Source organism: Phyllobates terribilis, unplaced genomic scaffold (assembly GCF_046119375.1).
Source record: "Phyllobates terribilis strain yellow unplaced genomic scaffold, ASM4611937v1 Scaffold_5__5_contigs__length_657084704, whole genome shotgun sequence".
NCBI lineage: Eukaryota > Metazoa > Chordata > Amphibia > Anura > Dendrobatidae > Phyllobates > Phyllobates terribilis.
The window spans coordinates 491543160-491557555 of NW_027362765.1; the positions used below are offsets into that span (position 1 = coordinate 491543160).

Sequence of the window (14396 nt, forward strand, 5' to 3'; positions counted from 1 at the left end):
TCAGGTACAGATAGACGAAGCACCCCCCCCTGCTGGCTGTGTTTCCTCTCGAAGTCTTTGAAGCTCCTAGCATTCAAGTGTTAAGTAGGCTTCTTATCTTACAGGAGCCTGGATGGGGGGAAACTATCTAGTTGACGTTTTAACAGAAGGTCCCAAGGGTGGGGGCTGCTGAAGTGTGGCCATCCCTGGATATGATTTATCATTACCAAGATGGCGGCTACAGGTTCATCACAGTGTGCAAAGCAGTCATCAAAGCAAAAGGTGGCTACTTTGAAGAACCTAGAATATAAGACATATTTTCAGTTGTTTCGCACTTTTTTGTTAAGTATATAATTCCACGTGTTAATACATTGTTGTGATGCCTTCAGTGTGAATGTACAATTTTCATACTCATGAAAATACAGAAAAATCTTTAAATGAGAAGGTGTGTCCAAACTTTTGGTCTGTACTGTATGTCACACAAAAGAGTTAATAAATAACATTTCCCACATGTCTACTTTACATCAGCACAATTTTGGAACCGAATTTCGAAATTTTTTTTTGTTAGGGAGCTATAAGGGTTAAAAGTTGACCAGCGATTTCTCATTTTTCCAACAAAATTTACAAAACCATTTTTTTAGGGACCACATCACATTTGAAGTCACTTTGAGAGGTCTTTATGACAGAAAATACCCAAAAGTGATACCATTCTAAAAACTGCACCCCTCAAGGTGCTCAAAACCACATTCAAGAACTTTATTAACCCTTCAGGTGCTTCACAGGAATTTTTTGAATGTGGAAGAAAAAAATAAACATTTAACTTTTTTCACAAAAATGTTACTTTAGACCCAATTTTTTTTATTTTCACAGGGGTAGCAAGAAAAAATAGACCTCAAAATTTGTTGTGCAATTTCCCCTGGGCACGCAGATACCCAATATGTGGGGAAAAAACACTGTTGGGGCGCACGGCAGGGCTCGGAAGGGAAGGAGCGCCATTTGACTTTTTGATTGTAAAATTTGCTTGAATAATTAGCGGACACCATGTTGTGTTTGGAGATCCCCTGTGTGCCCAAACATTGGAGCTCCCCCACAAGTGACCCCATTTTGGAAACTAGACCCCCCTAGGCACCTATCTAGATGCATAGTGAGCACTTGGAACCCCCAGGTGCTTCACAAATTGATTCGTAAAAATGAAAAAGTGTTTTTTTTTTCACTTTTTCATTTTTACGAATCAATTTGTGAAGCACCTAGGGGTTCCAAGTGCTCACTATGCATCTAGATAGGTGCCTTGGGGGGTCTAGTTTCCAAAATGGGGTCACTTGTGGGGGAGCTCCAATGTTTGGGCACACAGGGACTCTCGAAATGCAACATGGTATCCGCTAACAAATTGAATATAAAATCGGCTCAAATTGTTAGCGGACACCATGCTGCGTTTGGAGAGCCCTGTGTGCCCAAACATTGGAGCTCACCCACAAGTGACCCTATTTTGGAAACTAGACCCCCCAAGGCACCTATCTAGATGCATAGTGAGCACTTGGAACCCCCAGGTGCTTCACAAATTGATTTGTAAAAATGAAAAAGTGAAAAAAAAAAACACTTTTTCATTTTTATGAATCAATTTGTGAAGCACCTGGGGGTTCCAAGTGCTCACTATGCATCTAGATAGGTGCCTTGGGGGGTCTAGTTTCCAAAATGGGGTCACTTGTGGGGGAGCTCCAATGTTTGGGCACACAGGGACTCTCCAAATGCAACATGGTATCCGCTAACAAATTGTCGGCTCAAATTGTTAGCGACACCATGCTGCGTTTGGAGAGCCCCTGTGTGCCCAAACATTGGAGCTCCCCCACAAGTGACCCCATTTTGGAAACTAGACCCCCAAGGCACCTATCTAGATGCATAGTGAGCACTTGGAACCCCCTAGGTGCTTCACAAATTGATTCGTAAAAATGAAAAAGTGTTTTTTTTTTCATTTTTTCATTTTTACTAATCAATTTGTGAAGCACCTAGGGGTTCCAAGTGCTCACTATGCATCTAGATAGGTGCCTTGGGGGGGTCTAGTTTCCAAAATGGGGTCACTTGTGGGGGAGCTCCAATGTTTGGGCACACAGGGACTCTCCAAATGCAACATGGTATCCTCTAACAAATTGTCGGCTCAAATTGTTAGCGGACATCATGTTGCGTTTGGAGAGCCCCTGTGTGCCCAAACATTGGAGCTCCTCCACAAGGGACCCCATTTTGGAAACTAGACCCCCCAAAGCACCTCTCTAGATGCATAGTGAGCACTTGGAACCCCCAGGTGCTTCACAAATTGATTCGTAAAAATGAAAAAGTGAAAAAAAAAACACTTTTTCATTTTTATGAATCAATTTGTGAAGCACCTGGGGGTTCCAAGTGCTCACTATGCATCTAGATAGGTGCCTTGGGGGGTCTAGTTTCCAAAATGGGGTCACTTGTGGGGGAGCTCCAATGTTTGGGCACGTAGTAGCTCTCCAAACGCAACATGGCGTCCGCTAACAATTTGAGCCGATTTTCCATTCAATTTCTTAGCGGACACCATGTCGCGTTTGGAGAGCCCGTGATGTGCCTAAACAGTGGAGCTCCCCCACAAGTGACCCCATTTTGGAAACTATACCCCTCAAGGATTTTATTAAGGTGTATAGTGAATATTTTGAACCCAGAGGTACGACACAGAATTTGTTTACATTAGGTCATCATATTGAATAAGTTGTCATTAGTCTTGAACGCAAGTGCTCGCTACTTGAGTTTGCATCGGGTACTCAGGTATGCACCATGTACAGCGTGTGCTCGAGTGACATGCTCAAGTCCCTGCTCCGCATGTTTCACGGTTATTAGACACCCAAAAAAAACATGCGGGGATCGCTCGTGCATGGCAGGCAATCCCCGTAAAGTTTTTTTGGCCGTGAAGCATATGGGGCAGAGACTCGAGCATGTCACTCAAATACCCACGATACTCAATGCATACCAGAGCACCCGATGCAAACTCAAGTAGCGAGCACTTGCGCTCAACACTAGTCGCCATATCGTCATCTTTTTTTCTTAATTTTGAAAAAAATCCCAACCCCATCACAACCCTAACCCCAACCCTAACCCCAACCCCAGCCCTAACCCTAGCACAACCCTAACCCTAGCACAACCCTAACCCTAGCACAACCCTAACCCTAGCACAACCCTAATCCTAGCACAACCCTAACCCCAAACCCAGCCCTAACCCTAGCCCAATCCTAACCCAAGAGTTTATTTTTGACGCCGTTCCTCGTGCGGTATAAGTGATTAGACGACTTTATTCTTCGGGTCGGTGTGATTACAGCAATACCAGAATCATATGGGGTTTTTATGACTGACAGCTGTCACACACTAAAAGACGCATTTTTTGTAAAATCTAGTTTTTGCATCGCCATATTTTGAGAGCTATAATTTTTCCAGATTTTGGCAGATAGTCATGTGACGGCTCGTTTTTTGCGGGATGAGTTGACGTTGTAATTGGTGCCATTTTCAGGCACGTGACATTTTTTGATCGCTTTCTATTCCGATTTTTGGGAGGCAGAATAAACAAAAACCAACAATTCAGGAATTATTATTATTATTTTTTTTTTATTCTGTTCCGCGTGTGGTAAAATTGATAAGGCAGCTTTATTCTTCGGGTCAGTACGTTTACAGTGGTACCACATTTATATCGTTTTTCTATGTTTTGCACTTTTACATAATAAAAGCAATTTTATAGAAAAAAATATTTTTTAGCATAGCTTTATTCTGAGAGCTATAACTTTTTTATTTTTCGGCTGATGGAGCTGTATGTTGGCTTGTTTTTTGCGGGACGAGATGAAGTTTTCAGCGGTACCATTTTTATTTATATTTGTCTTTTTGATCGCGTGTTATTCCATTTTTTGTTTGGCAGTATGGTGATAAAGGATTGTTTTTTGCTTCGGTTTTTTTTTTTTTTTTTTACCGTGTTCACTGAAGGGGTTAGCTAGTGGGACAGTTTTATAGGTCAGGTTGTTCCGGACGCGACGATACCAAATATGTGTACTTTTATTGTTTTTTTTTGTTTTTTTTATAATAATAATATTTATTGATGGGTACATTATATTTTTATTTTTGGTGGATTATTTTTTTAATTTTTTTTTTTATATTTTTGCAATTTTTTTTTCTTTTTTTTTTTACTTTCTGATAGTTTTTATACTTTATTACTTTGTCCCACTCTGGGACTTTCACTTTTTTTTCTCTGATCGCCTGCATGGCACAGGAATGCAGCACCATCCCTGTGTCATGCAGGCTATCAGCGCTGGACAGGGAGAAGATTGTTTGGAGATGCACTGCGCATGTCCAAACAATCTTCCTGCTGTCTGGTGACCCGGATGTTGTCATGACGACATCAGGTCGTCATGGCAACACCCGGGAAGCCTTTGCAGACATCGCTGGAAGCCGGAAGAGGATGTGAGTATCTGCGATCACCTCCCCTTGCCCCCGCAATGCTGTGATCGACTTCGATCGACTTCGATCGCAGCATCGCGGGGGTTAATGTGCTGGGAGTGGTGCAGGACCGCTCCCTGCACATAGTATCGGGTGTCAGCTGTGACAATCAGCTGACACCCGGCGGCGATCGCGCCCGCACAGCCTGTGTGCGCGCGCGATCGCCATGACGTACTAATACGGGTCTGGCTCTTAAGTCCCAGGGCACAGACGCATATTAGTACGTCAGATGTTGTTAAGGGGATATGGAGGACTATGGGGAGTGCATTATACTATAGGAAGGATAGTTCCACGCCGCATTGATGCAGTAATTGATGCAAAAGGAGCCCCGACCAAGTATTGAGTGCATTTACTGAACATACATTTCAGTAGGACAACATTTCGGATTTTAAAAACATTTTTCAAGCTGTTGTTATAAAGTATTCTAATTTACTGAGATAATGGCCTTTGTGTTTTCATTGGCTGTAAGCCATAATCATCAACATTAACAGAAATAAACACTTGAAATTGATCACTCTGTTTGTAATGACTCTATATAATATGAGTTAACTTTTTGATGATATTCTATTTTAGTGAGATGCACCTGTATATGGAGGACTATGGGTAGTGTATTATTCAATATGGAGAACTATGGGGTGTGCATTATACTATATGGAGGGCTATGGGGAGTGTAGTTTGCTATACGGAGGGCTATGGGGTACATTATACAATATGGAGGTGTATTATACTAAACAAGCAAAATGCTGCCTATTCATCAGTTGATTGGATTGTTTATGCCAGAACAAAAATCTTTGTTCTCAGCAGCACATTGCCTGGTGTAACCTGCAGATGTGCTGCTGATAACATGATGCTGTATGGGGACAGATTGATCTGTTAGTGATTGTTCTGTATCCATCATTCTTCCTCAGCTGGTGTAAAGAGGTCGGGAAACAAGCGTCGAACGGCTTCAATATTATCGATCTCGCTTGTTTAGTGGCCTGATCTCAATGCATGCACATAAAACTGAAATGTTTCTGTGTGATGGTGCTATATGTGGTGCATTTGAGGCCCCACTTTGAACTTTTGCCCATTGCCCCACTTTGTCTAAAACAGGCCCTAACAGTGATGCCTGTATGTTAAAGGCTCTGTTCACACCTACTGTATAATATATTTTATGCTGCTTCTGAACATGCATTACATGGACACAGGAGAGCAGAAATCCCTCATATGGGCGACATCATAGCAGCTAATCTCCACCAAGTAGCTCAGGGACAACTGAAATTTCGGATCTCTACTTAAATAACCTCATTTTTTATTCGGGGACCAGATTGCCTTTACAGACTAACAATCGTTTTAAATTTTAATTTTATAAATGAATAGTACACATGAAAATAAGCAACTTTTATAGCATATCTTATCAGAGAAATCTGTTTCTTTCACCTCTTGGATTGATCATTCAATTTCAATTCATAGGTAAAATTTTTATTCAGTGAAGGCACAGTTTACCATTACTGAGATAGGAGATGACAGTAGGTGCTCATAAGATTCTATGGAGGAGGGAAATTCCGCTTCAAGACCGTTACAGTTCTCTATAAAACTTTATAAGCACTGTCATCTTCTATCTCAGTATTGGGAAAATCTGTGTTCATTGAAGTCAGACCTTACCCATGAATTGGGAATTTTGAGAATGACTGATCAGTCCAAGAGGAGAAAGAAGTGGATTTCTCTAATAACATATATTACAAAGTTTTTTATTTTCATATGTATTATTGAGTTATGAAAAAATGTAAAATGGCTACGCTAACTATGCTGCTTAATCCACTTCACTTTTATACAAAAACCTCTCCATAAACAAGAGTAGGCAGCCATATTTAGTACCCTAACTTTTGTCTTAGTCTGTTCCCACCAATCATGGGGAAATGAGTTATGTAATGGCACCTGGGGCCTATGAAACATTCAATCCATTCCTTATATAACTTTGCAGATTGAGACACTTTTCTTAAAGGGGTTGTCCTGTCCAAAATAATAAGTCTGCAGTCACTGTGTGCAAGGCAGCGCCCCGTCTAGTGACGCGGCCGTCCAGTGGGCACAGCTTTGCTCTATACAGGTGTATGGAGCAAGGCCACGCTCACTAGTGGGGTTCTGGCCAGGACAAGGTATAACACATACATACCCTCCGGTCCCGGCTCAGAAACCGGCAAATCCCTGAAGTGCACAGTGCATGTGCTGGGGGGATTCATAAGTCTGCAGTCACACAGAGTAACTGCAAACTTAGTATTTTGGTGTGGACAACCCCTTTAAATGTATATTAATAATTACCACCTACTATCTGGACTTGTTCGCCAGTAATTCCTGTCATATTCAAGAATATTACCTGCTCTAACTTGTCTGTAGCGGAGAATTCACTTACTTTTAGGAACATTTGATGTTATCTTGCAGAATATTTGCAGCGCCTATCTCCTGCCCTATAAACCAGTTGAGGCACAAGCGTCCATTACACTTTCCCTAAAGATTAGGGTGGGACAAAGATGGGAGGATTTACATTTTTTACATGTCATGTAATAGGGCGTAGGCATGTGACTGAAGTTTACATGTATGTAACAAATACTTTGGGCCTGGTTCAAAGCTTCTACATTAGAATTATGGTGCAAAAAGCTTTGAAAAGTCATCAAATTTTGGAGCAACGTGAGGCTGCACTAAAATTTTGCGACTTTTGGCATTCTTACACCATTTTTGCTCAACGCCGACAAAGTGGATGGAGCTGGGACAGGACAGGGTCGTGGCAACTCCCCGCTCATCAAATTCATGACGAGCGGCGACATTCCTTACACCACAAATCTTACTCCAGTCCGCGACTGGAGTAAGAATTGTGGCAAGCCGCACACCACAATAGGGATTTGCCTCTCAATTGAATCAGGAGCGTCTGACTCCAATTAGCCTCCTCATCAAGACCGGCATGAAAAACACCCGACTTGATGAAAAGGGGCCTTGGTACTCAATCATGTGTGGAAAACGAAGTTGTAGGAACTTCATCAATACATTAATGACTATCAAAGGGGATTTGTCCTAGATGCAAAAGAACAATAATATTTTAGTAATGCATACTTTTCACACTACACACTGGACAAAGGTTGATTTTATGCTGATAATGCCATTAATGTGTAAGTGGTAAAGGTCCATCCTCTGGGAGCCTTGTCTATCCATAACAAAGTGGAGGAAGTTGTTTTTTTTGGCAGCTCTTCTAGAGACTTATGTCACACCTGTACCTCCAGTACCTGTACCTATGTCCAAAACAGTCTTCCACATCAAGGCAAAGAATCAATGGAAAGACTGCCAAGCAGGCGAGTAATTCATCTTTGTTCCCAAAATTGGGAAATTCTTAGTTTCAAATTCTGATGGAAATGAGTGATATTTGGAATAGTGCAAGCCACCAGGTAGATGTGGTGCCCTGCTATGCACAGGTGCCACAGAACCCAGTAGGGTGCATGGATGGACTTCTCCACAAGAGGCCCTCACACATTCACACACCTCCACCCTACCACCTCAGACCACCAGAGGGAGCCCGTTAGGGATATAAATATGGAGGGTGGAGCCAGGCAGCTCAGTTTAGTTTAGTGAGTTAGTTCAAGGAGTGTGCTCAGAGAGAGAGCAGCACTCAGGCTGCTGTGTGAGGCAAGTTCAGGCCTACAGCGCGCACTGAAGCCTAGTGAGGGCCCTGAGTGTGGCCGAAGGCGAGAGGGGAAAGGAAGCAACGAGGGGGCAGAGGAGCGTACCAGGCTCACCCCGAACTATACACCGGACACCGGGCCCGCGCCTACAGGGACCCTTTATACCCAGTAGGGACCACCGGATACCTGGAGGACTACAAGTCCCAGGTCGACCAACGCTGACTACCGTACCAGGGCTAGGAGTCACGGAGGCCCCAGTGTCCAGGGAGAGTGATCTCCAAGAGAAGGCCCTACCACCAGGTCAGCAGGTGAAAGAGAGAGAGAGAGACAGTAATAAAGCCAGGCCTATCTCTTGGCAGGTCAGAAGCTTAGAAAGTGAAAGCAACGGATCAGGAGGCCCTATACCCGCTCACAGGGGAGAGTCCAGAAGTGCACCCTGCGTACCGAGTACCCTGGACCATACCTGCATATACACCAGTAAAGGTACCGAACCGAACTCCCGTGTGAGTGTCCGTCATTTCTCCCTGGACCGTCCTGGCTGTCTCTCACCTATTCCACCATTCATTCACCCACGCTGCCCTGAGGCCCGCTCCACCTGTGGGGAGCCGTTCCATCATAAGCTGCCCTAACATCTGCCTCAAAGGACTGCTCCGCAGCGGCGGCTCCCTTTGGCCGCATTCCACAGGTGGCGTCACGAACACTTCACAAATCCCCTGTAAATAATTCCCCTTTTTAGTTGACCGCCCTGGGCCACGGACCGGGCCAGCCACCGTGACATCCCCCCAAAGGCATCCAGAGGCCAGGCTTCCGAGTACCCCACGGCTCTGGGGGCGCGTCATAGACATTTTGGAACACTAGATCACAGTGATTGAGTAGAGGCAACGTTGGACCTGGGGATGGTAGGTATTGGTGTGTTTTTGTTTTTTTTAAGTTTGCAAGCAAATAGTAAAAAAATTAAAAAATATCTATCCTCTGACAACTCCTTTAATTTGGCCCTCCTGGTATCTAAGAACAGTTGGGTTGCTACTAATGGTTTGAGTCCTGAAAATAAAATATAATCTACTGGAAGGACATTTTTATTTAACTTTGGATAATACATATTGGGAATTGGAAATGAAGGAGCTTCATGAACATTTTTATGAGAAGGATCTGATGTAGCGATGCATTATTCCCTTTATAAACGGGGAATAATGTTATTTCCCTGTTTATAAAGCAGCAACCTATGGCACATGGCGTTCAGAGATCGTGTGCATCATGGGAACACAGCCACGATGAGAGTGAAAACGAACCCAACTAAAAGCAAGCCATCATACAGCTTTGTCAATGGAAAATTAAAAAAAATATATGCCTCTGAGAAAGCAATGATGAAAAAACAAAAGCAATAAAATAAGAAAATATGGCTGGGGCAGGAAGGGGTTCATACTACACCTACTATCCTATTTGTAAGCGACTCCCAATAGACAAGTGTTAATCTATTGCTTTCCATCAGTATTAGGCCACGGTCACACAATCAGTATTTGGTCAGTATTTTACATCAGTATTTGTAATACAAAACCAGGAGTGGGTGAAAAATTGTGGGTGAAAAATTTTCCTCTGATTGTTCCACTCTTGGTTTTGGCTTACAAATACTGATGTAAAATACTGACCAAATACTGAACGTGTGAACGTGGCCTTATGCAGTAAAGCCCGGGCAATGATTTCAGGTAGGATCATGTTGTAAAGACTCATCAGTAACTGAGGACAGACTGTTCTTTCGTCAGAATGGAAAGCTATAACCCCATTGGTTACTCCTGTAAATTTCCATAGGTCCTGGCATATTCTGGAAATTTGTTTAAATTTTAATTCACATCGGTATCAGCACAAGGTCGGACGGTTTTACTGTACAGGGTATAAAATGTGATACCTAGTAATCTAATAAGTAAGACAGAGAGGAATAGCCGGAGGTCAGGAAGAACAGACACAGAACAAGCCTTTTTGGAGATATACAGCACATGTTGGGTACAGACAGTACAAGCGTTTTACTGATTTAGGAGACATTTACAATTGTTCTTCTTGGTGATCTTGCATCATGTAAACCAGTGTTGGGCTTTATTCACACTAGTGTCATGGCTTCTGTGTATAACGGAGCCGTGACTGTAAAGCTTAATCGGTTTTCCGGCGGATACAACTGGATCCTGATGAGCTCGGTTGACGTTAAACTCTCAGCCCTATGATCAGTTGAAATCTGAATGTGCATATTATGGAGCGGATCACTGCACTATATTTATGACGTGTCTCAAAGGCAAATATGAATGCGTTATAATCCAGGACGGAATTCACTGTTCTGCTTGTTGCTATTGGAAACAAACAGTCGAAACATTTTTACGACTGTCTCATTTATCTGAATGTGGCTAGCAGAAATCCCTGCGCTTGCTGCACAATCAGCCCAATTCACCTGTATAGAATGGAATTTTCAGCTGCCGAACTGCAGAACAAACCCTTATAATGCAGATGACCTTATCTGCCGACATTGACCAGCAAGGAATGCTTTGAGATTTCAGCTCTGAAGCTTTTACATCTAGAAGAGGAAAAAAATGCGGTTTTAGGATGTACATATAATCTACTAAATTGTGTTTAAAGCGTAACCATCATTTCAATTTATATTTCATAAATCAATAGAACATATGAAAATAAAAACCAATGTAATATATCAGAGCAGTCCTTTCCCTTCCAGGACTGATCATTCATTTTGAAAATTCTCAATTTGTCTTCTCAGTGAAGACAGATTGTAACATTACTGAGATAGGAGATGGCAGCTGCTACTGATAAGATTCTGCAGGGGGAGGAGAAGGGAGGAGCTTAAGACAGAGCTCCTCCCACAATTCCTACTACATAGAATCTTATCCTACCAACTGCCATCTCCTATCTCAATGTAAAAATCTGTTTTCATTGAATACAGATTTTACCTGTGAATTGAGAATCTGTGAATCTGTCTTCAGTGACAGACAGTGATCTCATTACTGAGAAAGGAGATGACAGTTGGTGGTTATAAAGCTCTATGGAGAACTATAACTGTCGCTTCAAGGGAACTTGCATCGGAATGTCTGTCTGTTTCTCTAGCTCCTCCCATCTGCATAGAATTTTAAAAACACTAACCGTCATCTCCTATCTTAGTAATGGGAAGATCTATCTTCACTGAATACAGATTATATTAATGATTTGAGAGCAATAGATCTGTCCAGAAGGAGAGAGAAGATTTCTCTGATAAGATATATTACAAAGTTTCTTATTTTCATGCGTACTATTGATTTATGGAATAAAAATTAAAATTGAATTTACTTTTTAAAGGCTTGTGCTGCATGTACCGTTTGCTGCTTTAGATGGTGATGGTTGTGGGTTAAACACTTTGGATTGAAACCTTCAGGTTATGGCTACAGTGGCATTTTTCTTCACTTTTTGCAGTGGCTTTGCAAATGGCTACTAGCCAATAAAATGAATTAGTTTCCCTTGGTGGATACTATTGCTGCCCCAGCAGTTTTTTTTCTGTAGACAGCAGTTGGACGAGCTGTACAGTTTTGTACTTGCTTAGTCATGGTATATAATGAAGCTGCATTTTACTAGCTGACCACATATCCATTGCTTACATGCCGGTTATTTTGTGCTGCTATCAGTACATTAGGTCAAGTAACTCCTCAGGTAAGAAAAATTCTTTTGTTGCCTTTCAGACTTGTTTGAACAATCTCTTTGACATTCACTAAAATGCTATAAATATTAATCTCCATTGTTGGCGCTTTGACAACCAACTTTCTAACACAGATGCTACAATTCACTGAAGAATGCTGAACTGTTAGAATACAGATCAGTTTTTCCACATTCCTTGTTTTATATGTTACAAAATCTTCCATAATTGGCAAAGTGCCAGTAAGGTAAATCTTCACTGCTTTTTTACAAAATAGTGGCTGCGTGGAAAAATCATTTAGCCACAGGTCAGGTGCCTTGTTGTCAGAGACATCTGCAATAAGACCTTCTCAGCTTGGTGTTCAACTTTCTTAAAGAAATGTTTTTATTATTTGACTCAAAAGCCACACTGAAAACCACAAACTATGGTTTTCTTGCTCATCCCTCCAACGTTGTTTCCACAAGAAATTCTGTGGAATCATAGTGTTGTCACTTTTCACTGACAAGCCGTGAGGCAGAGGAGTCAAGAAGTCCGGGGTCAAATACCAAAAGTGTACGTCAAAGGCAGAGGGCAAGACAAAAGAGTAAACAGGTCATGGTCCAAAGTCAGCAGTCCAAAACAGTGCCGATCAAGACAAAGGGGCTAAGCAAACGAATAGTCAAAGGCAAGTTCTAAGGTCAGGCAGCGGAAGATCAGAACAACAGAACACTAAAGCACAAGTTAGGCATTCCACAGAGAAAAGCTATGACTGACTATGGTGTGACCATTGCCAGCCAGCCAGACGATCACCCTGAAATGGAAAACCTGGAGGAGGCCCAGCTTGTTATTGGATTGCTGAGCAATCCTAAATTTGCATGGGGAAAGCCTAGTAGACCCCAGCCCCTGACTGGGTGGCTGAACTATCCCTAATTAACATGAGGATAGTCAGCACGCTCCAGTCCCTGATTGGGCGGCTGATATATCCCATTCACAGCACTGACAGCCCAGTGCGCCCCTGCCATCTATTGGACTGCTGAGCTATCACTCACTGCATCCCTCGGACACATCGAGCCGAGGGATTTGTGTCTCACAGGAAATAGAAAATTAAAATTATAACTAATCCAGGCATTGTCTGTAAGAAGACTCAAAGCTGGTTTAGAGAACCCCTTTAAATATCTAGTGGCTGGAATGCCCCCCATCCTCCTCAAGAGCCAAGGACAAGTCCAGTGGCCATTTAAAGTTCTTTTTTATTCACTCACAGAGAGGCACAAGTGCTTACAAACTTTTGGAACAGCTAACGTAGTTACAATCGCAATAGTTCTCATACAGAAGGCAAGCTTGTCTGTGACTATCTTATTTTGAGGAATTAAGCATTAGGCTTCAACAATCCTCTGCAAAAAGCAATAGTTTTAAAGGGGTGGTCCAGCACCTAAAATATATTTTCTAACTCTCTATCTTTATACCCTAACCACTTTTGTAATGAATTTTATTAGACAATTCCCTACACTTCTACCTATTTATCTAATCCCTAAATGTGTTTTTTTTACTGTACTTCGTTTAACGTTTTGTTTGAGAGGAGTCTCAAATGTGACATCACAGGAGGCTGAGGCTGCACTCACTCCCTGCGGCATCCCTCCTGGAACAGGGCATCACAGGGGGCAGCGCTGCAGTTTCTCATTTGTTTCTTGCATCACTGCCCCATCTGAAGATGTCCTGGATCCTGGGTAATGGATGTGTAGCACCCTGAGGATTCGGCTGCTACAGGGGTATTGCACCTCAACCCAGAGGTGTGATATTCCACTCCCGGGTAAGGATGGAGTGTGGAACTGAGCTCGGTAGGCTGCATGCACTACACACATCCCATTTCCGAGGAGCAGACCGACGGTACTCCCACTTAGAAATGTGCAGGTACGACCGAGTCTGTTCCTGGCTGGAGTGGGAGGGGGGTGGTACATCCCAAGTAGTGTAGGGGCAGATAGGGGGAGCAGCCTGGGTAAAGATAGGAGCTCATTGGGTGGTGGTCGCCTGAGCTCACACATAGAGGGTGTATATAAGGTGGGCACCATCAAAGAACAGGGTCAGTCTGTCAGAGTCAGGAAGAGGAGCAGAGAAGCCCCAGAGAGAGAGAGAGGAGAAAGCAAGAAAGACCCAGAGGGGGAAACAGAAAAGGAACTCTGAGAACCCAAAGTCCATCAGCGGGTGAAGAGTTGGCAAAAGGGTACCGGATCCCAAGCTGGTGGGGGCAAAAGCACACCCTAGCCAGAGACCGGAGGCCGTGGGCAGCGTCTGCCACGGCCACCCACCACATCCACCCCGAAGGCATACCACGTGGAGGGTCAGGGAACCCAAGGCCAAGGGTCTCCCAACAGAAGGCCCGAGGGAGCTGGACCTGGGTGGATCACTAGTGGGGACGGCCAGAGGAAAGGACAGAAGGAGAGCTCAGGGTCACGCTCCGGACTTGTTTGGGGGTTGGCTGGATCCAGGACCTGGTGGACGCAGCACGGCTCGGGTGGTCACTTGAAGCTGGAGTGACCGGAACATCAGCAGTGAGTAAATACCCTAAACTGCACAACCCGACTCTGTCTTCCTTTAACATCTATGCTGCACCACCACAACCCCCATCCTCTGCACCTGACCCCCTG

General features: G+C 43.3%; 1 protein-coding gene across 2 annotated transcripts in view; it reads right to left on the reverse strand.

Annotated features, from left to right (window-relative positions):
* The window catches only part of SLC16A12 (solute carrier family 16 member 12), a 121896-nt gene that overhangs the window by 82468 nt on the left and 25032 nt on the right, over positions 1 to 14396 (reverse strand). Inside the window, exon 2 of one of the 2 annotated variants that reach the window (XM_073685530.1) lies at positions 10552 to 10674. The exons of the other annotated variant lie outside the window; for it this stretch is intronic. The gene's annotated coding sequence lies outside the window, so the exon portion shown is untranslated. The remainder of the gene's footprint in view (positions 1 to 10551; positions 10675 to 14396) is intronic. 2 annotated transcript variants of the gene reach the window in all.